This window comes from Ailuropoda melanoleuca, chromosome 16, assembly GCF_002007445.2.
Source record: "Ailuropoda melanoleuca isolate Jingjing chromosome 16, ASM200744v2, whole genome shotgun sequence".
Classification (NCBI taxonomy): domain Eukaryota; kingdom Metazoa; phylum Chordata; class Mammalia; order Carnivora; family Ursidae; genus Ailuropoda; species Ailuropoda melanoleuca.
The window spans coordinates 1,544,668-1,567,891 of record NC_048233.1 but is presented as its reverse complement, the minus strand read 5'-3'; the positions used below and the strand labels follow the sequence as shown (position 1 = coordinate 1,567,891).

The 23,224-nt window shown below is 48.4% G+C and overlaps 1 protein-coding gene and 1 pseudogene across 1 annotated transcript in view; one reads left to right on the top strand and one right to left on the bottom strand.

Moving 5' to 3' along the window:
* Positions 1 to 23,224, top strand: part of CACNA1C (calcium voltage-gated channel subunit alpha1 C) — a 665,077-nt gene that overhangs the window by 118,194 nt on the left and 523,659 nt on the right. The gene's annotated exons all lie outside the window — the stretch shown is intronic.
* Positions 21,157 to 21,500, bottom strand: LOC117796799 (annotated as a pseudogene).

Genomic DNA, 23,224 nt, shown 5'->3' with positions numbered 1-23,224 from the left:
AAGAGATGAGGTCAGAGAGGTGGGAGTGGGGGCTGACCACATAGGACCTTGTAGACCATTTTAAGAATGTTGGTTTTTCCCTTGAACGAGCTGGGCAGCTGCTGAAGGATTTTGAGCAGAGGCGTATGATGTGACTTCTGATGGAATAGTAGGGTGAGGGTGGAACTGAGTTTAGGCTTAAAAGTAGAAGGTTTCTTTCCTTGTCAGCTGATACTGGCAAGGGGGACACAAGGTGTTTCATCTGTTTGGAGGGAATGCATCTGGGTAGTGGTTGGACTACAGGAAATGCTGCCTCTTAAATTATCCTTTTAAATTCGCAGGCTTAGCATTTCCTTGGCACTGCTGAGTACTTCATAACGTAAAATCCCAGGGCAGAAACCTTCCTCCCCCAGACTCCACACAGAACGACTGTATGTCCATCATCCCAGAGAAATCGAATTCCATCCCATTCTAAAATTATGATATGTGGGGGAAAATGCCACTAGGTGACCCATCTCCTTTTATTCTTGGTTACAAGTCTGTTGGAACATTTTCACCATCCCCAAGGAATTGGTGTTGGCTAACAGTGGGGGTGTCTGATGATTCTAGAGCTAGGTCCACATTTGTGGTGGTATAGACCATCCATCTATTCAGGGTCACCCCTTTAAGCCTGGAGAAGGGTGGTCTCACTAAGAGGCACCTGACAACTTTGGCTACATATCAGCTGGGCACCCTTTACTATCCAGAGTTCCCAGTCAGCGTGGAGCACACCTTTTCATCCCTGCCACCTGCTCAGCATCCAGAGAGGCTTTTCGTGGATGAGCATCTGTCTTTGCCTGTAACTCCCGCCCGTTGTAGGCTGTGAGGAATTTCTGGGTGCTTAGCAACCAGGAGAGGATACATACAAGCAGCCTGAATGCCTGTCAAGAAGCTGTTCCCTCTCTCATCTTCTCCTCTGGGGTTCTGTGAGCAATGAAAGCAGCCACAGAGACAACTCATCGTCAACTTAAACAGTGATTTTTTTTAATTAAAAAAATTTTAAACTGAATCTAGTTCAGTCACATCTTGCCTCAAAGAAAGCTTGCAAGCGTCCCTTCTCATCATTCTCTGTCATCATTTCAGGTGGTTCTCTGTAACCCTCTGAGATTTTTGCCCACAGGCCTACCCACCAAGGGAAGCGAGGAGGTGGGAAGAGGCTGGGCCTCTCCGCACTGCAAGGCTCCTCAAGCTGCAGGGTCTGCTGAGAAGAAAGAAGGACATAATGAGGGGAGCAGATTCTCCAATGAAGGGACGTCGTCACTTGCAGTGGGCTCTCTGCTTCTTACTGAAGGGAGAATTGTTTGCTGGGGGAGTGGCAGACGTTTCAAATGAACGACAGTCCTTGGTAGCAGCCAATATCCAGCAATGTGACAGGACAGGAAATGGAGCCCTCATACCAGGAGGCTTCTTGGGGAGTCAGAGGCTGGTGGGAAGGGAAGGGAATGCCTCGGAGTTTATATCTGCAAGGGGTCAGGCACTGGTAGGTGTTACTCTTATAAAATACCTGTAGGAGGCATGAACCTTGCTTTTTGCACAGACGAGTCTAACTCGGAATTGATGCTCCATTGTGAGACTATGTGCTGCAGACAAGCCAGGTCCACACAGGCTTGATAAAGGATCCAAGCAGTTGTCTTGTGGTGTCAAGACATCCGTGTCTGGGGAGCTGGATACTAAGACCTGGAGTTTGACACCCTTCCAGGTTGTCACAAAAGGCTGTGAACATGTCTCAGCTCCTGGAAAATACCCTTCTTTCCTGGTCCCTGGGCAGACTCGGCAACTTTCTTCACGATCTGGTTCTCACCCTGGAGCCTTTGGGGCTGCTTGAGTACCAGATTCTTGGACCCATGGGTGTGTTCTTTTTTCCAGATGAATTGCACAGGCCCTGAGAGGAAAACAAAATGATAGAAGTGATGGGGGTCTTTTCTGCACTCAGAACCACCTAAAGCTTGTTTAATGAATTAATTCATTAAACAGTCATTAAAATGAATGTTTGAAGACTTGAAGTCCAAAGTCTTTTCTTACGATCTGAGTCTCCTCTTGCTTCTCCAGGTGCTCGTGGTCTTTAGGGGCATGGGGGTATAGCACAGAAGTCAGTGGGCGATGTGTTGCCAAAGACCAAGTGTTCCCTGGGCTTACTGATGGTAGGTTAGTGAACTGGTGGTTTGGGCCAGATTTTTGACCCAGTGAGCTGTCTGACGAAGGGAAAAAATACAAACTTATCAGTGAAGTCGGCACCTTGAACCCATAAACTCTTTGAGGTTAGAAGGGCCTCTGAGGTCATCCAGCCCATTGCCCCATTGAATGCTTAATTAATACTTGATGCAAAAACTCTGGGCTCTGCATTCCAAAGGTTGACCCAGGCCCATAGTGTTGGTTTAGAATATTATCATAATTAATGGTACGCTGCTAGAATATTGGCTCCAGACCTGAATTCACAAATCGGAAGAGATTCAGAAATAAAAACATCCAAAGGAAGCAACAGACATTAGTAAATTTGGGACGTAGACAGAATGAGCAAAGAGTAAGTCAGTAGGTTCAAAAGGAGCAATCGGGGCGCCTGGGTGGCACAGCGGTTGAGCTTCTGCCTTCGGCTCAGGGCGTGATCTGGGTGTTATGGGGTCGAGCCCCACATCGGGCTCCTCCGCTATGAGCCTGCTTCTTCCTCTCCCACTCTCCCTGCTTGTGTTCCCTCTCTCACTGGCTGCCTCTATCTCTGTCAAATAAATAAATAAAATCTTTAAAAAAAAAAAAGGAACAATCAGAGTTTAATAATAATGATCACAAAGGAGTATTCAGTAGTTAAATAAAAGCATCCTTGTTCCACACTTACTTGATGCGAGTCTTCTTTCAGAAAGAGCTCTTGCTTTCCTGCCTTTGGTTTCTTCACCCTCTGAACCATTGGACACACCACTGCTAGACTGATCTCCCCCGAGAGTCTACTTCCTCTGTAATCCTCCTCTGTAATGCAGGAAACTTTCATAGTTTCTCTTTGTCTAACTGGAGAAAGTTAGAGCTTTCTACACTCGATCATCAAGGCTCTGCCCTTCTTTCTCCATCCTTTGTTATAAGCTTTTGTTTTGGGCAGGTGGGTTCACCATTACCTCCTGAACAGGCCTTACTTGGAGTCTTTGCTCATGCTTGCTGAAATGGGGAGCACATCTTCTAGTGCCTGTAACTTCCATTATTATCTACCATGAGATTGAGTACATGGTGGTATTATGAACGAATAAATGAAGCCTATATTCTAGGTAAACAAACATACAGGTGTAAGTACAAACCCATGTGTCTGCACACACAGAAACACCCCATACTCCTAAGCATAGTTGGAGATAACTCCTGGCATCCCTCTTTTCTGGCACCTGGTAAAGGCAAAGGGCCTAGAGAAGTATAAGCATCAACCTAAAGGGAGAGCATTAAGATACAGAGGCTCAGTTCTTGTTTCTCCCTGGAGCTAGCATCTGCTAGGAAGCCCAGCAGGCCTGAGTACTGGCAAGCCTGGCATGAAGCCCTTCTCCTTTCAGAGGAAGCGAAATGTCCTGGCAGGATGAGTCAGTGGGAGAATGGAACCAGAGAGTGAGTCACTTTGGGAGGAGAGGCTAAAGGATCTTCTCTGCTCAAAGATATTTTAGTCTTGGTAGGTTTTTCCCATTTCTCTTGTTTAGGTATAAGTTTGGGACATGTGACTGCAGTGGCTAAGTTCTCAGATGTAATGCAGAAAGCATTCCCCTGTATGTCCGGAGTATTGCATACTGGAACATTTTTGCAGCAAAGCGAGGGGTTAAGAAGACTGCTTTGGAGCCGGGCAAACTGGGTCCTAATCACAGCACTTCCCAGAAGCAGATGGGGACCTTGAGTGGGTGCTTGAGTCTCTTGAAGCCTAGTTTTTGTTATTTTTTAAATGAAGGTTTTCATGAGTGTCAAATGAGATCACATATTCATTTACTCCACAAGTATTTGGGTACCTAATATGTTTCTGGTACATTGCTGGGTGCAGAGCACATGCAGGTGAATGCTGCAGGCCTGGACCCTGCCCTTTGGGGTCCAAGATGCTGACTCGGAGGGCCCCTGTGATGAGAACCATTCATATAGGACCTATAGACAGGAAGTGCTCAGCGAAGACAGTGATTACAATGATCATTACTATCTCTTTGGTTTCCTGTAAACCAGCACATCTCTTTGCACCTCAGTTTCTTCTGTAAAATGTGGGCCTGAATTAATCTCAAAGGGGAAGACCCCCAGCCTCTCATCTTAAGCTGAAGTTTTGGAGCTCATGCTTCTTATTTAGAGTCTGTGAAATACAAATGGAGGGGCCGCTGGAAGGGGTGGCATCCAGGCCTTCCATATGGGGATTGAATTAAGATCAACATGATCACAATAGACTGGCATGGTGAGCTGAAGCAAATGGGAAAATGTTGGGGTCTGATATTTAGGCTCTCAAGCTCAGTTGTTCAAAGACACAATCAGGGAGAGCAGACTCGAGAACAGGGCCCATGAAAACGCTCCAGGTGTGTATTTTATTCTTGTACGACTGGGCCTGCTGAAACTATGGCACCATCCCAAGCTGCGTTCATATAGATGGATAGCGTTTAGGGTGTAGGCTGGGGGAAGAAAAAGAAGACCAGCGAAAGCTAATATTTTGGAGTTACTGTAGGCCGAGAGACCTACATACATATCACTTAATTACAGCTTGTCAGATCCCCACAGTAACCCCACAGGGTCAGTTTTATTGTTACTACCACTTTATAGATATGAACACTGAAGCCCAGGTAACAATTACAAGGGATGCTTTGCCCAGGACCCATAACGAACAGCCGCAGGACCGAGGCCAGAAGATGTATTGTCAGGGGGTCATGCAGAGAGGGAGTAAATTGACTGTGGGTTACCTGTTGGTGTAGAACTCAGACAGTGGGTGGATGCTATGGGTTCAGCAAAGAGCTGTTTAGGAAGAGAACACATCAAGAGGTCCCATGTTTCCCATCCTTATAAGCATTCAAGCAGAGGCTGGAGGACTATCCGTGATGTTGAAGAGGGAGTTTTGGCATTGGGAGGTGCTGGCCAGGTGACCTGTGAGTTTCTGTCTACAGAAAAGTAACCATGATGGAACCTGTGTAATCTTTCATGACCTCTCCAGCAAGACCCACTATAAAGTCATGTGAGCAGTGAGGTGGTAGGGTAAAGCGAACCTGAGTGTGGGTGTGGCCTGTATGGAGGCAGCGCATGCTGCAATGATGGGATCTGTACTCCTGGGGGTGCAGGTCCTCATGGGTTTCCTTTGCTCCTGCTCCTGCCAGTCCTTCTCCCACCAACACCCCCCCCACCCCTGCCCCAGCCTTCCCCATGTCTTTCTCCTTTTTCCTCCTACACCACCTGAAATCAAAACTGATTCACATTGGTGAAGATTTCAGTCCTTTGCCTATTGGTGAGCCATGTGTCTGTGTGGGGGGGTCATTGTCATCATATTGAGGGCGCAAAATATGAGGTCATTCTGGGGAGGTGGCTTCTCTAGTGGAGTGTTTAGAGGGAGAAGTGGTCAGCTGAACTGCACACTCCCTCCTTTTCTCTGTTTAGCGTATCCAGGAAATACTTGTCTCATGTCTCCTATGGGCCAGAATGGTGCTGGGACTGGAGATTCAAAGGTGACTCAGGTGTGCCCTCATGTTTCCTCCATGTAGGGAAACAGGGGAACAAGCAAGCCGATGACACAAGTACAAGGAACATCGGGATAAAGGTGCATCCAGGGCCTTGGGGCAGCACATGGGAGGGGCACGTACCCCTGGCGGGGGTTTTGAAGGTGTCATCCTTGTAAAAACTCAGGCAGGTATTGGTTTTTGTCCTCAACCTGCCACGTGCCATCTCGTGGGCAAGTTCCTTAACTTTTTGGAGCCTCTGTCTCTCCACCTATGTAATGGGGAAAATACCACTTCCTTCACACATTTTCTGTGAAATCAAATTAAATGAGTTAATTTAGGGAAACCAACCTAACATAGTGTCTGGCTCAATAAAGGAAAGTTCCCTTGCCTTCTGACCTTGGCAAGAGTAAAGGGTGGGGACAGGATCCTGAACTTGATGTCCATGAGTCCCTAAGGCAGTGGTTCTTGAACTCCTGGTTACAGAGTGGTGCCCCGCTGGATATGGTAATCGCAGGAATGGATTCTTCCATACAAACTTGGGGACACTTTCTCTAAAGATTCTATTTTGGTGAGTGTAGGACCATAATCTGAGAAGTTGCCCACATGATTCTGAGGCATAGGTAGGTTTGGAGACCGACTGAAAATACATACAGAAGTGTGTGTGTGTGTGTGTGTGTGTGTGAGTGTGCACACATGTGCACATGCATATGTGCATTCTTCCAGAGAAAGGTCCCCTTGTTTTCACCAGATTCTCAAACTGCTTCATGATCCCACAAAAATTAAGAATCAGTCTTGTGTGCTATGTGCTCTCTGGCACAGAAAGCGGTCTGGAGAATATGGGCTTGGGACGTGAGCTGGCCTCCGAGGCTACCACGGCTGGGCTCTCCTCCTCCCCTCATGCCGGAGATTCCCAGGGAAATGGGAACAGGGGTTTGGTGGCCTGACTCTCTGGCAGGTAGGTGAGTGGTTGGGGCTTCTCATCGGTTCTGACTCCAGAGGTTCTGGAGATGCTTAGTTGTAACCGGCCTGAAAAGTTGACATGGAAATTGTTTCCGTCTGCTTCCCGTAAACGTGAAATCTGTTATGAATTACATCCATCGGAGTGAAAGAGAGACAGAGATTGTAGTGTGTATGCAGGAGAGCCAGCCTCTGCACGGTCTGAAAGCTTTTGCAATTTTTCCTAATTGGTCCAATCTTTTCTGTAACGAGTCTTCTTTTCTCTTTTCTCTATCCCATCCTCCACCGCCTGTGGCTTCTGATTTCCTGGCAAGGCAGGCAGGCACCAGAGCCGGGGATGCTGTTATTCAGGATGATTTTCAGGTGTATGATGGTGAAAACAGGCAGGAAGGGAAAGTTGGCCCTGAGTTTGGCAGCTAAGGGGACTTGTTTTCCAATATGCCTTCTGAGGTTAGGAGACTTGGACTTTTTGCCTGGTTCTCTGTACTCTTGGTAAGTCTCCTAAGACACTCCATGAACTGTGGCGGGAACTCTGACCTCCCCCGCGATGCCCTCAAGTTTCCCACCACGAGGACAGATGTTCACAGCTGCTTCTGGCCATCGTGGGTGACACCCTGGCAATTTGAACTAAGTTCTTGGGAGTTCGTAGTCTTCGACGTCGCTTTAGGGTACCCGTTCGTTGGTTGTCTCCTGTCAGAGCTAATCACAGACCACGTCGACGTGAGAGGGGATTTGCCTCATACAGAAACCCCTACCACATGCTATATCTAGAATTACAATAGTCAGTGAGTGCCGTGTTTCTCTGCGCAGCTTGTAGTCTGCTCATTCACTCCTTCAGCACTTACCTCTTGCTTGTCCAGCCTGAGCCATGCACCGTCATGGGCACCGGAAGGACAGTGAGGACCTAGACTCAGTCCTGCTCTCCTGTAGCTCACTTTCTGGTGAGGAGGATAGGTGCATGGGCGGCATGACAGAGCAGACCGAGGCACTTGTTTTCTAGGCTGCTTTCTTCTTTGGCAGTTTGGTGGCTTCATCTTCCCCACAAAATACTCCTAGCTCTAGGATCTTAATGATGGATAATAATGGAAATCGCTGAAGATGCTTCCATGGGTATTTGCTTTTAAACCAGGGTTCAAATCATATGTAAAGGGATGTGGAGCTAAATTTGGGGTGGGGGGAGTGGAGGGGGAGGGAGGCCCTGCGGGGAGACCAGGAATCTCCCTCTGAAATGGCTAATGCTGGCTGGCTGGCTACAGCTCATTCACCGTGCCCGCTGCCAAGCCATGTGAAGGTACAGATGTCTCTACTGACACCCTCCAAGTTGTCTCTCTTGTGTTTCTACCTCTCTGGTTTTTATCACTCCCACTTTACCACTGGTGAATCCCACTCTATTTGTGTGTGTGGCTGGCAGGTGCAGTCGAGAGACAAAGGGAGGGAGGAGCCGACCAGCAGCGGAGGGGGCGGGCTGTCCTTCCTCCCGCCTGCAGTACCTCCTCTGAGCCCAGTTTCCACCACTCGCTACCCCACATCCCCACACGCCTTCAGGGCCTTGCCGGGACCTCTCGAGGCCCACACAAGTACCTGTCCACAGGGCCGTCTCTTAGCCAGGCCTCTGGCTCTGCCCTGCTGCCTTGCTTGTGTGGCCCTGGGCAGAAGCTGCCCTGTGTCTTCGGCTACCTTTCCTCACGGACCATGTCTTCCTCTTCCCATCCCGGGGACCAGCCTAGACTTCCCACAACATTATAGCCATATTTGTGGCCCTCATTTGAAGAGAGCCTCAACAGACACTTGTGGCCTGACTGATTGGTTTTCCCAGCCAGGCCACCAGTCGCTTCCCGGCCAGTCTGGCTCCTCTTTTGAGCGCCTTCCCCAGCCCCCCACTCCGAGGAGGCCGCGGCCAGATTCACGTCAGCAGCTGCTCCCACTGCGGGCTGTGGTTTTGGTGAGCTGAGTTTTAGGCCTCTCATCTTTATGGGAAGCCTGCCCAGCGCCGGCCTGATTAGAATTGGATGGTGGCAATAAAGGTCTCCCTTCCCTTCCAGTGGGGCTGAGTGTGTAGCCGAGCACTGCCAGAGTTGGCCACACGCGGTAGCGGGTTTCCTTCCCGGGGCCTCTGGTCACTGTCTGCAGCTGTGTGGTAGGTCCGCTCAGCTCCGGTTACCCCGACAGGACTGAAGTCAGGCTCTTGCTTCGTCGGGGCCTGGGTAACTAGGTGAGGTTAGGTGCCCACTCCTCGCTCTCCTTTGGGAGCAAGCATCTGCGGGAGAGCCAGACAGCTGTGTGCGGTGGGTCCTGATGTGACAGCAGGCTGTCGGGAGGATGGCCACTGCTGGAGCGAGGGCACCTTCCAGTGAGAAAATGCACCTTCTGCCCAAACAGAAGTTGGCTTTATTGATCTATTTATATTTAAAGAATGAGAGAAGGAAGAAAAAGATGAAGAACGTTAGAGGTCAGAGTCTGAGAGAGCCCAAGACCGAGATGGAGACAGAAGGATCGTCAGAGAAGAACAGACACTGAGATGCAGAAAGACAGTGAGCAGCAGATAGGCAGAGAAGGAGGGGGAGACTGCAAGGAGAGAAGTACTGAGAGCGGGAGAGGGCGGCCAAGAGGAGCCAGTGGCAGCATTGCTTACGGATTTATTGATCTCTGAGTTATTCACAATTCATGCCTGGTATCAAGTACTTACCAGTCTCTAAAGTACAGTCTTAATGTAGATATCCATTAATAATAATAGGATTTTTTGAGCAATTGCTGTGTGCCAAGTACTGTGCTAAGTCATTTAACATGACCTCTTTTAATTTTTATGACAGTCCCATGAGGGTGCTATCATTATCCTCATTTTATACAAGAGGAACAGGTGCTCAGAACGGGGCCCATGGGTAGCTAGGAAGAGCCGGGACTCTGACCTCAGGTCTGTGGGATCCCATGTGACAGTGCTTTTTTCTCTTCCATTTGATCTCATGCGGTCCTCTTTCCCCAAACTGGCTTCCCCCCCCCCCCCTCTTTCCCCCCCCAAATCCCCCGCCGCCACTGCTGCTCTGCCTTAGCTCTGTGATTTCTTCCTGCCAGCAGCTGGGCACAGACTCACTGTGAAAGCCTGTCCCACGTCTGTGTACCATGGTGTGTTTCTAGAGCCTTTCCCAGGCAGTGATTCTGTGAGCGTATATTATCTTCTACATCCTGTAGAAGGGGAAACTGAGGCTCTGTGAGATTCAGTGACTGCCTAGGGTTGCACCACGTGACTTTTAGTTGGTGGAGCCGAGATGCAAATCCACAGTGTCCGAATTCAAACCCAGCACACTCCTACCCTCACTGGCCACCTCTCTGAGGAGCTGTGTTCCTCATAGCAGCCACTCCATCCTGAGCCAAAGGAATGACCAGGGAACCAGAAAGTGATTTGTATTTGGAAGTGCGAGGGGGCTGGTGGCGGGTAGAGAGACGTTGAGGCAGTGAGGGACAGAGTGGGCCCATAGAAACTTCCCTCTGGGAGCTGTAGCCTCTTCCCAAACACAGCCTCTGAGTAGTGTCTTAGTGGTTGATTGCTGGTGGCTTCCAGAAAGTGTGCCCTCCAACAGAGTAAAGTGTGAGGAGACCCACTGTTTGGGGGGCATGTGTTAGTGACTGACAAGCCTGATGTCAGGGCAGCATGGAGAGAGCCAGGCGTAGCCTAAGGGACCAGGAGCACTGTCTGCAGAGGGTAGGATCCATGCCTTGTAATGTTCCATTTACCTTCTTTAAAGGGAGAGAACTATGAAAGCAAAGGCAGATTTTGTGCTGGTGCTACTTTGCCTCGTGTTTGCAGCAAAAGGCCTGAGGCTCTAAGGCCCCTGACACATTGTCCTGATCTCAGAGCTGGGTCTGCTGAGCCCTCAGAGGGATTAAGCCATTACCTCTGCACGGTGGCAGGGAGGGTGGCCATGGAGGCGCTCCAGCCCCGGTGGGAACAGCAGCGACAACTTGGAGTGGCCTCTCTTGAAGTTCTGGCTGGGTCCTCAGGAAATAACAGCTATCAGAGAAAAGCAAATACCCAAAAAGACAAGCAGCCTTCGTGTAAGTCTTTTCACTCAGAATTAAACCAAAAACCAAAAACCTTATGATCAACACAATACCTAGGGGCCACGTGGTGTCATAACGTCCGTCTTCCCATGGTTGCGTGAGGCTTTCCACGGCCCGGGGCCCTCGGACAGTCAGTTACCCTACCTGTCAGTCAGCATATCAGACATCTTAAAATGTATCCACAAACCACATCAAGTAGGATACTTTTGCCGTAACGAAGTTAGAAACAATGGTTATATTTTTTATAATGTTGCGTTTTATTAATAAATTATTCATTTTGGTCTTAGGAGAGAAACTTTATTATATTGATAGATAACTCTGTGTGTTGAGCTCCATCTGACTGGCTGACACAGGGTTAAGTTTTCTGGATGCTGAATTAAATATCCATTTTGATTTTGCAGTTTCTTCTATGTGTTGGACCCAGCCTACTTTTGTTTTTGTGGGACGACGCACAACTTGTAGGCACGGGCACTGAGACTTTGGCGCCCAGCGGACAGTCTCTACTGTCGCTTCCCTGCTCCCATTCCCAGAAAGAAGGAGAGAAAGAAGGAGGCTACTTTAGTGACTTGATATTTACTTTCTAGGCCTACAGCTTACTAGATTCTCAGGTCCCCCGATTTCTTCTTTGGTGTTGTTTTCATAACTATAAAATGTAGGAAGTGTTCCCTGAGAAATGTGGAAAATTCCTAAGTGTCCTGAACAGATGATATTAAATCAGTTACCTCAGATCCTTTGGCAGAAGGGAGGATAGAAATTCGAAATGGAGTTGTATCAACCAGCTCAGGTTTTCAGAAGTGAGGAGTAAAGACATGGGGAGGGTTGTCTCTTCCAGAGTCTCTGACTAGGCTCTTTGTGTGGCTCTCGTGTAACATAGATGCTGGATTCTTCCCCCTGCTCCAAAGAAGAGACTCACGCTGGATGCAGCCATGACAAAGGTGCCAATATTGTGCCTCAGAGGAGCAGAGTGAGGAACTGACTTGGGTGACAAGAGCTGAGTTTGTACAAGGAGAAGAAGGCTGGAGAAAACCCTTCTAGGCCAAGGGGTCTGGCTCACCCAGACATGCAGGAAGGGTCTGGTCTATGGAAACAGGAAGTCTCTCTGCCATGTGAGGACACCATGGCTTCCTATGGACAGGACTGAGGCTTGTCTCTGGCTATGCTGCCAAAAGGAGGGCATCAGGTCTGGCTTCCCAAGTGCCACTTCAAGGAGGGGTCTGCTACCCAACTGGGAAACTCTATCAGCAAGTTGAGTGGGAACCTGTAGGGGAGAGGGAAAGGAAGGAACGTTTGGCTATCCTCAACCACAGTGATTTACCTGACTTAAGGAAAACTAAAATAAAGCATCATGAAATTGTGACAGGCCCCATTAACATGACATACTCATTAAGAGCTCTGATAACTACTGATATTTAAAGAAGAAAAAAAATACCCTCACAAAAAGACAGGAAGAGATTTACTGCAGGAAAAGAAACTATAGATCCCTCGAGATCACTGACACAGGAGAACAAAGGAGGTCTTGAAGGTGGCTTCTCCTGATCAAGATGAGAGCCAGGTCTCCAGGGTCTGGCGCAGTACTTCCGAAACCAGGAGAAGCATCTTTGGGGTCACGCTTGGCTTTTCTCTATTAAGCGAGTAGCACATCCAACCAGAACCTGTTCTTTGTTAATGGAATGGAATCCCCTTTCTATACTAAAGATGAGATTCTGTAAAATCTCGGATTTATTTGAAAGAGGGAGGGCTTTTTTGTGCCTGATGCATTATCATAAAATGACACTGTCTTACTCCTTATTGCCTAATTAGTAATATTGTACTTCTGTGGGATATGGTGTGTTTAAACATTGCCAATCGATTTAAACAAAAGATTTCAAAATACTGTAGGATGGAGCATGGTGAAACACTCCTGCCAGCCCGCACTCTTCTAGGGTAAGGTTTTTGTCAGTTCAAGGTATGCCTGCACAATGGGAACCTAGCAGAAGAGGAGAAACTTTCCTCAGCACTCGGCTTCCTCATCCAGGCCATGATTTCCAGCCCTTCCCTTCCTTCATCCAGGGCTTAGCTGCGCCTAGGGCTGGGCTGGTGTTTTTTTAATTAAAAATGTTCAGGGTAGTACAGACCCCACTGGGTATTGGGCTCAGCTGGGCTCTACCATTCATTTATTTCCTTCTTCAGTATATATTTAGTGAGGACATATATAAACTCTGTATCCTAGGTGTGAAAACGATAGAATGAGAATAATATAGTTCCTTTCCTTGAGGAGGTCAGCCCAGTGGGAAAGCAGATGTTTTTATGGAAATCTGAAATATAAGCTGGTCTGCAAGGAGGATGGTAGAGAGGTGAATGAATTTCATGGCAGCCTTGAGAAAGAATGTATTCGTCAGAATGGCCTGCATGCTGTAATGAATACGTCCCAACTGTTGGTGGCTTAACAGGATAAAGTTTTATTTTTTACATCGCAGCCCAACTTAGATTGGCGGGGTGGTGATGGGACATTCAGGGATCCAGCGTTCTTCTGTTTCATGGCTGTGCCATCCCCTTGGGCCTGGAAATTTTCCCCTGTATTCCCTGACTCTGGCTGACAGATAAGAGATAAGAAAGGGCATGGAGGGCTGCACCGAAAGTGTTAAGGTCCAGGTCTCGAGGTGGCACTCATCATTTCCGGCATGTGGCAATGGCTCAAACGCAATTCTGGGAAATAGGGGCTGGTTCTGTCCTCATGTGGAGGAGGAATGGTTTGGTGAGCATTAGTGTCCTAATCAGTGCAAGGAGCAACTTGCCCACCCTGGGAAGTCAGAGTGGCTCCCGGAGAGGTGAGTACTGAGGGGCGGAGGGTTTGCCTGGTGAAGATGTTGAGTGCTGGGTGCTGGAAGGGAGCAGTGGTGTGAGAAGAGTATTTCAGGGAAAGGAAGTGGAAGTAATTTGGATGTGTCTTCAGATAGAGCTGGATTTAAATATCGGCCCACAACTAGCAACGATGTGACCTTGAGCCCTGTCCCTGTGTGTCCCAGGTGTTAGCTTCAGCCCTTCATCCTATGTCCTCTCCCAGGTTGTGGACATTGCCTAGGGACTTGCCTTCCCCAGCCCCCACTGGCCCCAGTGTCAACGCCATCACTCTCTCTGACTGTGCCCTTCTCTCTGCTTTGGACAAACTCTGACGTGGACCTGTTCGCCTTTGATTTGTACATACACACACACACACACTCTCTCTCTCTCCGTTCTCACACAAGGGTTTTGTGAGTATATCAGCCTGTACTCAGGTTTTGGGAAGCTCAAGGGAGTTCACATCATTGTAATGTGAATTTAAATGTTTGAAATTTCTGGGCTTAAAAATCCCTCCACACGTTTTTGCCTACCCAGGTCTTAGGGTTTTAATATATTTCGTGCCCTTTCTCCTTCTTCCCCTGTGCTGCCCCCAAACTGCTTGAACGCACTCTCCCCATTTGCATTACGCAGAGCAGTCTGGCTCCATCTCATCCCCACCCCTAAGCTCAGCCCAGAGCCGCCTTCTATACATCCACTTCTGTGCCTTCCCACACAGTGGGCTGTAGCCGTTCCTTCCCACATGAGGAGCTGTTTAATGGGGCTTCAACCCCACCTCCTTGGACAAGGGAAATGGGGTGGTAGAGAGATTCATTTCCCCATTTCTTTAAAGGCAGAAGCAGATGGGGCCAATTTTTGTTTTAAGTAAATTTTCTTTCTTTTATATACAATTTCACTAAGGGTCAAATGGGACTGTTGCCACAACAATTGCAACATTCTTGAGAGAAATAAGATAATAGATGAAAATGTGTCACGCGGTGCCTGGCACATAGTAGATCCTCAGTTAGAACACAGCTGTCCTGTCCTCTCCCACCTGCCCTCAGAGTCGCAGGGTATTAAAAGGCACAGTGCTGTGTGGTCAGTGATGGGGCATCTCAAGGGGCGAGTGTGTGAGGGGGAGGAGTGAGAGATGGAGCTGCAGAGGGGGAGTGGGGCCAGATAGCTTATGCTGTGCTTTTATCCAAGGAGGTGGGCCTTTATCCTCTGCATTCAGAAGTCAGAACTTAGCACATTAGATATAAATGGGAGGTGAACCTTTGTAAGTAGCCGTTTCAGCAGAAATCTTTTTACTACGATTCACGATGTGGCTCCAAGTAGGTTTAAATTTGTGAAGTGCCCACAGGAGAAGCGGGTCATGGCTCTAGGCTCCACACCTGCAGTGAGGGTGGCACGTTGCTTTCTCCTCCCAGGTGTGTGGCGGCTTACAGGCCCTGCCTGCGAGACTGGTCTGGTCGGAAACTTGTTACCCTGCGGAGCTGGTTTGCATGAGAAGTCCTGCAGGGGAGAGGCTGACAAAGCTGGAAGCTGGAGGGGCCCTGTACTCCTCCAGCAAGCCGCTGGTTTCGAGAGCCCTGCAGCTTTACTTCTCTTTAAGAGAGAAGAGAGCCACAAGCCAGCTGGGCGGTTGACAGTGTCAGGCCAGGGCTGCAGGGACCTGCCATGTCCTCAGTCTCTCAGAGCTACAAGGGGCCAGGCCCACCCAGCAGAGGGCCTTCTCCTGCCCCGGCCTTGACAAGTCTTTGGGCCATCCAGCCTCTGCCCAACACCTCTGGGAATGGAAATCCATAATGGTGAGAAAGGTTTTTCTTAGACTGACCTTCCTTTAACGTCTACCTGCTGCACTTCATTTTGCCATCTGGAGGGGAAAAAAACTTCTGTCTTCCTCAGGACATCCTTGTTGATTTCAAAGACCACAGCCATGTGCCTCTTGGTCATCTTCCCTTAAGCTAGCCATCGCTTCACTGCACCCTCTCCCCCCAGTCCTGGCCACCTCATCTGAACTCTGCTGTTTGCTTTGGACCCACAATTCCCCAGCTCTACCTGGCCCCAGGAATAGGAGGCTGTTGCTTCCTGTTAATGGCTGCTCATTTCCATCAGTGTAGCCTGAGATTACATGCTGCCTTCCTTCTCCCTCTTCCTCCTCCCATCCCTCCTCCTACCCTTCTCCTGGTCCTCTCCCTTCCTCCTCCTCCCTCCTCCTCCCCCTCTCCCTCCTCTTTGTCCTCCCCCTCTCCTTCCTTGTCCTCCCCCCTCCTTCCTCCTGGTCCTCCCCCTCCCTCCTCCACCTCCTCTCCCTTCTCCTTGTCCCCCTCCCTCCTCCTTCCACATCACATTGTTTACTTGTGTTGAACTTTCAGGCAACTGGAATGCCTCAGTCATTTTTCATATGTGCTGGTAAGCTTTGTTTCTCCCTTTCTGTCCACGAACAGTTCCTTCTCTTGGAGATTTCCTGATAAATGTTTCTTATTGACACACTCTGCCCCTTTTTGGGCTTCTTTGCTTGTTTTTTACCCGCCTTCCCCTTTCCTGCTCTGTGATAGTCTAATTTTCTTTCCCACTATGAATGCCGTGTTTCAGTGATTGGAAGAGTTTGGGGCCTCATCTGTTTTGCCCATGAACACTTATTCCCCCTCTGACTCTCTCACATTTTCCCACGCAGGCACACTCGTTCCCTGAGCCCTGACCCTGGCATCGAACCCCATGGGAGGTGTCCCTGGGTTTCTTTCCCTCAGGCTCATCAGGTTCTCCCCTGCATCCTGCACTGGGATATCCGAAAATTCCACCCCTGGGGAAAGTAGGAGCACTTTCCAAACAAAGGTCCTGTGAGGACACTTGGGGACACTTTATTCCCAAGAGCAAACGCTGACTAGGATGTCTTTTTGGCTATGATGGGATCTGGTAGAAAAGTTTGAAGTTACCAAAATAGAGAATATGTTCTAATGTCTTGCAAATGAACCAAATACACTTCCCTTAATGGAAGAAGAGTTGTTTGCGTGTTTTTAAATCACCGATAATAATAGCAGGGATGACAGTAATAGTCATTACGGGCCTGGCACTGTGCTCTGTGTTGTACACACCTTTGTCCTGTAGTCCAGACAGCAACTCCTGAGGAGTGGGTGTGCCGATCTCAAAGCCTTTGGGGGGTGGTGTCCTCAAACCTGCCCTGATCACATGGCTGGAGAGCAGAGCCAGGGTCAGACCCTCCCTGTGGAGGCAGGGACTCAGAGCTAGGAAGTCATGGTTTCCCACAGGATAGTAGGGGGCACAGTGCTTGGGATCGTGGCCACGCCACTGTTGCTGCCACTCTGGGCCTCCGTTTCTCCTGTGGTAAAGATGGGATTGGATTAGATGTGCTCGAGACTGTTACCAGCTACATATGTCTGTGATTTGACATCTCTGTCATTTCAGAGCCAGCTTCCTTTGGGAAACATTGTTGTCACAAGAAAAAAATTGCCCTCTATCAAAATGTTTTCTAGTCTTGGACAAAGTGAATGGCGTTAGTGCCAAAGATAGGAAACCATTACTACAGGGTACAAGGTAGAGATGAGGGTAAGGGGGGGTGGATGGGCTCACATCTGAAACTGAATAGAGACATAGTTCTTAGGGAGCCACGATATTATACATTTGATTCTCTACCCTGCAATTCAAGCCTGCTAGAGATAGTGAATGTCAAACTGGTAAGGGTCCTCCTCTTGGCCCCGAACTCAGAAATTTGTGTGACAGATTAGGAGGGGTCCCCAGCACCAGTTAGCTCACCCCTTCATTTTATGTCAGTGGAGCTCCCAGCCCTTGGAAGACAGAGACCTCTGAGATCATCTGGCGCAAGCTCCCAGAGAATTTAGATTGAGTGGGCCCCCGGGTGTACCACCCCTGGTACTTGTGTCTTCAAGAGCAGGCTGTGGTACAGCAGGGCTTTCTTCTGGAATACGGAACTCATGAGACTCTTTCAGCCTCTCTTCTGACAGCTCATCTACCAGAGTGACTGGATGCAGTACAGTTGGGACAAGGAGTCCAGAGCCCTGCTGTTGTTTCAGGAAGCCCCTCTTGTCCATCTACCCTGAAGACCTGTGTTTGCCAGCTCACTCTACAGTTAACCACCTTCTTAGTAGGAATTAATGAGTCCAGGGTTCTTTGCTACTTCTCAGGTGATAAACTGTGAGAAAGTATAGTTAGGATTTCCTAGCTTAGATGCAGGAAAAGCCTTCATGAAGTCCCATTGGTAAGAGATGTTGAGTTTTTCATCCAAAAATAATTTCTAGACAGTCCCCAATTTTTGAACTGCTCTTTTATTCATTGTGAGGTTGGTGTTTTAAACATAGAAAATTGTAAATGGCATTTAGATTTCCAGGCTGGCCTGCTTAACCCATAACACAGCTGAAACACTCCCTGTTACCATGAATCATAATGGAAAATAATATTTCGCAAATGAAGAGTATAGAATTGCAGTTGCAGACTCCCTCTGTCTTGAACCACTTTTGGAAGGCCGTCAGCAGTCCCAGCCAGAACATAAACACATTTACACTGAAGTGTAAAAGCAGGATGTCCGATTAATCTTTGCTCTGATAAGAGGGAAGTGAGGAGGGAGCGAGAGGTTCCTGGAGATCTCTGGCCTCAGTTGGGGAAGCAGCAAGGAGAGGGAAGCATTTGAGGATTCTTGTATGTGTAGCCATTACGGTCTCCCACCAGCCTTTCTTCCTGGTTCTTCTAAATATCACGTGGGCCAGCAGGTCCAGAGCTGATAGGAATGAGGTGGGTAGCAGGCAGGGAAGACTCTAGGGCTTCTGTAGCTTTGAGCAGGACAGAACCTGTTGGCAGCCTGCCTTCTGGTTCAGAATGGATGAGCTGGCCTGCCCCGCCAAACATCTTCTGGTCCTTTCCAGGTCAGCAGTCCCACATCTACCAGTACATCCAGAGCTGGCTTTCTACCAGGCACAGGCTGGCCAAAGCACCCCTTCCTCCAGGGGCACCATCCTGTTCTAAGATAGGAGCTAAAGCTGTCAGAACAAGGAGACTGCAGTAAGGTCCCACTGCAGCCCAGACTGGGCATACTCTGCCCTTAGGAAATTTAAATCCCTCCACTCAGATCCCCTCTCTTTGCCTCTCTCCCTCCATTTCCTCCCCTTCCCACCCCATCTCCTCCCCTCCTGCACTCCCCCCCTCTCCTCCCCATCTGTCCTTCCTCCCTGTCCCTCTTCTCCTCTTTCCTCCTCTCTTCTCCCTCCTTCTCCCCCGCTCTCCCTCTCCTGCTTCCCTGCATCGTGCATTTACTAAAGCTACTCACTGACCATTGGAAATGCTCAATTAAATCCTGACTGCTGGGTAACTTAAATTCAAATTGTACCCCAGGAATTCTGACACAGACTGTGTTTCCCATTGATTTAAAAAATTAAGACTCAGTGATATAATGTAATTCATTATTATGTAATAAAAGCCTATTATGGATTGTAATTTTTCAGTGACTAACTCAATTTTACTTATTAGTGTTCATTTAAATCTTAGCTTATTATATGTTCAATATTACAAGTACTAGAACCATTTTTCTTCAAAAATCAGCCATTCAGATTTTTTTCATCAATTTAGACAAGACTTTCTTCCTTCCTCTTCCTCCAAAAACATTCAGATAAGTGAAGTTTTCCTACATTTAAATCAGTGGTTGAATAGGACCAAACAGGAAGATGATTAATTTTAGAACCAGAAGCACCAAACTGAAATGAATTTTTATTAGTTTCAAAATCTGACACTAGGACCCTTTAGTAGAACCCGAGCTTTTGTAAATAACCACCCAGTGAATTGGTTCAGTGCAGAAACGGACCTGTATCTAGAAATGCAACTTTAAGATCATTTCCAAGCCAAGCTGCAGTTTCATTAGGAATGTTCCCTGATTTACATTTTCTGGGTTTAGTAAATTCAATTCAAATTTATTTCCTCCTAAATGAATTTTTACTACCGGAAGGTCCTTGTATGGAAATTAACTTCTGTCATTATGTGGTTTGGTGCCTCAGAGGATGAGATGGCCTTGAAATTGGGGAGTGCTGGCCGTGGTGTCCAGAGGACCCCCAGCTCCCTTTCAAGGCTGCATATGCACCTGCACAGGGCTGAGGCAGGAGGGAAGGGCACCCTCAGGAAGGAAGGTGCTTGTGTTTGTGCCTTTGTCCTTTTATGGCAAAATACCTCCATTTGGCAGTTCAGCTGAACGCATCTTTGAAGGCAGCTGGGGAGCTGCCTGCCTGTCTTCCTCCCCACGTGGCCCCGTCGCCACCCCTGGTTCCCTGCAGGGAAGTGGCTTCTGAGGAGGTTGCTGAGGTGGGCTGCTCTCCGTTGAACCGGAGGCCTCCCCTCGGAGGCTATTGAGATGTGTTGCTCAGGCATGAGGATGACTCACCATTTCAAGATCCCTTACAGCTCCGAATACTGTAGGCCCTGCTCGTGTGCTGGGGGTGCTCTCAGCATCACTGAGTTTCTCCATTACCAAATTGTGAAGACTTCAGTGTTAAGAAACAGAAATTGAACCAAATTTGGTAGATAAGGTAAATTCCTACAGCGTCTCTGATAGAAACTTCGTATTCTCCTTTGCAGCTCTCCGGCTGCACGAGGGCAAGGCAGTCAGAGGTGGGCGGGTGGGAAGGTCAGACAAGGGACCCCGGAGTGAAGGGAAAAGGACAGAGAACCTGCCCGCTAAGCACTGTTGTCCAGGGCTGCGGTGGCTGGCATTCATTTTGACAAGGCCATCAAAGGGGTATGAAGAGCAGCATATTTATTTTATGTGATTCTTAGTTTTCAAGGTGAGGGATGCACTTGGATGTACTCTCAATTGTTCTTAAGCATATATTATAGGCTATCATCCAAAACTCTTTTCTAAACTTTTCCTGAAGCAAGTATTTTAGCTCTTGTAAGCTAGGTATATAGCTGCATAAAAGCGTGTCTCCTGATACTTGCTGTTTGTCCCTTTTGACCTTCGCCAAGTGGCTCCAGATTGTTCTGTCACCACATCGTGCCCATCATCTCCTGAGGGATGTCCAGGCGTGGACCCTCCTCATCCTTCCTGCTCTGTCATCTTCAGTGAGCTGCCCTGACATCATAAGATGGCTATAGCCATTTCAGACTTCCCAGGCAGAAGCAGCAATGTCCAGGGGACTGGAGGCCTCTCTCCCTTGAGTGTCTCTTAAGAGCAAGGAAGCTGCTCCCAGAAGCGTCCAGCAGACTCTGCCATGGCTCATTGGCCAGGAGTTGGTCAAGTGTCCCTTTATCAAGGAGAGTGCGATTGTCTTGACCAGTTGAGATGAATTAGGACTTAGCTCCATCCCTGGAAGAGGGTTATCACAACCAAACAGAATCTGGGCCTTTCCAGCCAGGGAGAAGGAGCAATGGCTTTTGGGCAGCCAGTGATGGCAATTTCATCATCAATCTTCCTGCACTCAGAAAGTACTGAACGCCTATTAATTTATTTTAAGAGTTCAGCTTTTTTTAAAAATTTATTTATTTTAGAGAGAGAGAGCACGAGCAAGGAGAGGGGTGGAGGGACAAGCAGACTCCCCCCTAAGTGCGGAGCCCAGTGAGGATGCAAGGCTCGAGCCCGTGACCCTGAGATCATGACCTGAGCAGAAATCAAGAGTCGGCCACTTAACCGACTGAGCCACCCAAGAGTTCAGCTTTTCATTGAACATCTTACAGAAGATGTTTAGTCAAAAAGACCAAAGCCCGTGTCATCATCAGACTCTTCCGAGTGTTCTTCCTTTGCTTCCAGCTCCTTCTCCTCAGCTGTGGCAGCCGTGGTGGAGGGAGCGGAACCTCCTGTTGGGGCAGCAGCAACTGCTGGGGCAGGTCCCCCAGCCCCTCTCTTGCAGATGAGGCTCCCGATGTTGACATCGGCCAGGGCCTCTGCAGACAAGCCTGGCCACAAAGGCTCAACACTTCACCCGCTGCTTTAGTGAGGGCATTGATCTCACCCTCCATGACTGTCACCTTATCGTCATGCAGGATGAGGGCCGAGTAGATGGAGGTGAGCTCTGAGAAGGAGGCCATGGCATGGGTGCGCTGCTGGTCTGCAGGTGAAGCGAGGGCCTCACCCCAGCGCGGCCTTAGCTCCCTCAGAAGGACCGAGCGCCTCAGTGACAACTGAGGAAAGGCAATACTGACCATTTACATTTTCCAAATATTTCATCATGTGCAAAAACATGTGGGTTTTTTCTCTTTAAGTTATAATGATTAGATAAATGATTCATTGCTGACCTTGGGCCTCTGCTTCTCCTTGCCTGAGCTGGACAATGTGGAATCACTGCTTTTGATCATTGGGTTGACTGACAGGATTTTAGAATTGGAAGATCTTTAAGAACATGCAGCTCAATCTTTCATTTTACAAATAGGGAAACTGAGGCTCATGCTGTGAGGGACCAGCCCAGTGTCTCATAGCTAGTTTAGCTGAACATGTCTGTGATGCCTCACATCTCATTTCGTGTCTTTTTTCTACTTTCACGATGCTTGGTCCCCTTTTCTTCCAGATAATCAGTGCTATTGTGCACCTTTAAACTTTTCTCCCTGTTAAAACTTGCCTAAGAACTAAAGAACTAGATAGCAGTCATTTATAGCCCAGCATGAATATTAGATATTTCATATTTTAAATCTTCTCTTGAATCATTTAAAGACATTTCAAGCATTTTATTAACAGGCATGAGAATTATTTTGAGGGTAAGAGAACTTCGATTCTCTTCTTGGTCCTTCAGAATCACACCAGTGTCCTGTCTGCCTTCTTCGTCCTGGAAGACATAACCATTTCCGCAGCCACAGCAGAGAAGAGAAAGGGACCTTGCTTCGCATGGGAAAAACATCCTGCCTGACATCATCCTTAGACCCTTCATTTAATCTAAAAATTTTTTGTGAGTTAAGTACAAGCTGTGTTGTTTTCTCTGTAAGCAGAGGGTGAGGGGAGGTGCATGGATATGGGCCACAGGCCCTGAGAATGCTCCAAGGCCCACAGATGAAGATGTGTGTCTGACAGAGTCCCCCATGGCCCACCATCCAAGGTAGACTTCTCTTCTCCTTAAAGAGATGCCTTGTATCTGGAAATCTCAGTGCCCCATCGTAGAAGGTGAGGAAGCTTATTTGTACTACAAAAGTTTTGAGTTTTTTTTTTCCTATGCAGATAAAATCATCATGGGGATCCCACGAAAGTAGTGGTTAGAATATTTACCCTGGAGGGGCGCTTGGGTGGCACAGCGGTTAAGCGTCTGCCTTTGGCTCAGGGCGTGATCCCTGCGTTATGGGATCGAGCCCCACATCAGGCTCCTCCGCTATGAGCCTGCTTCTTCCTCTCCCACTCCCCCTGCTTGTGTTCCCTCTCTCGCTGGCTGTCTCTATCTCTGTCAAATAAATAAAATCTTTAAAAAAAAAAAGAATATTTACCCTGGAGTATCTATCCTGGTGTGTTTAGAAAGCGACTTGATTTCCACACTGAGCACTGTATAAAGTGAAACATATGTAGTCTTCCCCTTGAAGGGACATGCCTCTGACTGAACTCTTCAAACCATCAGGTCAGAGAAGCAACACGCTACTACCAAGAAGGTGGTGTGGGGTCCTGTGTCTACAGTCCTGTCTCTGAGCTGTCCCCCCCAGTGCTACCGAGGGCCGTGGTTACTGCCTCATCTTCTTCCCCTTCCGCTAGCTGTCGTTCAGGGCTGGGGCGTTTAGGCTGAGGGGCATTCTCACCCATTGCAGGGTGTTTAGGACCCTTGGCTTCCCCCCCTCCACCA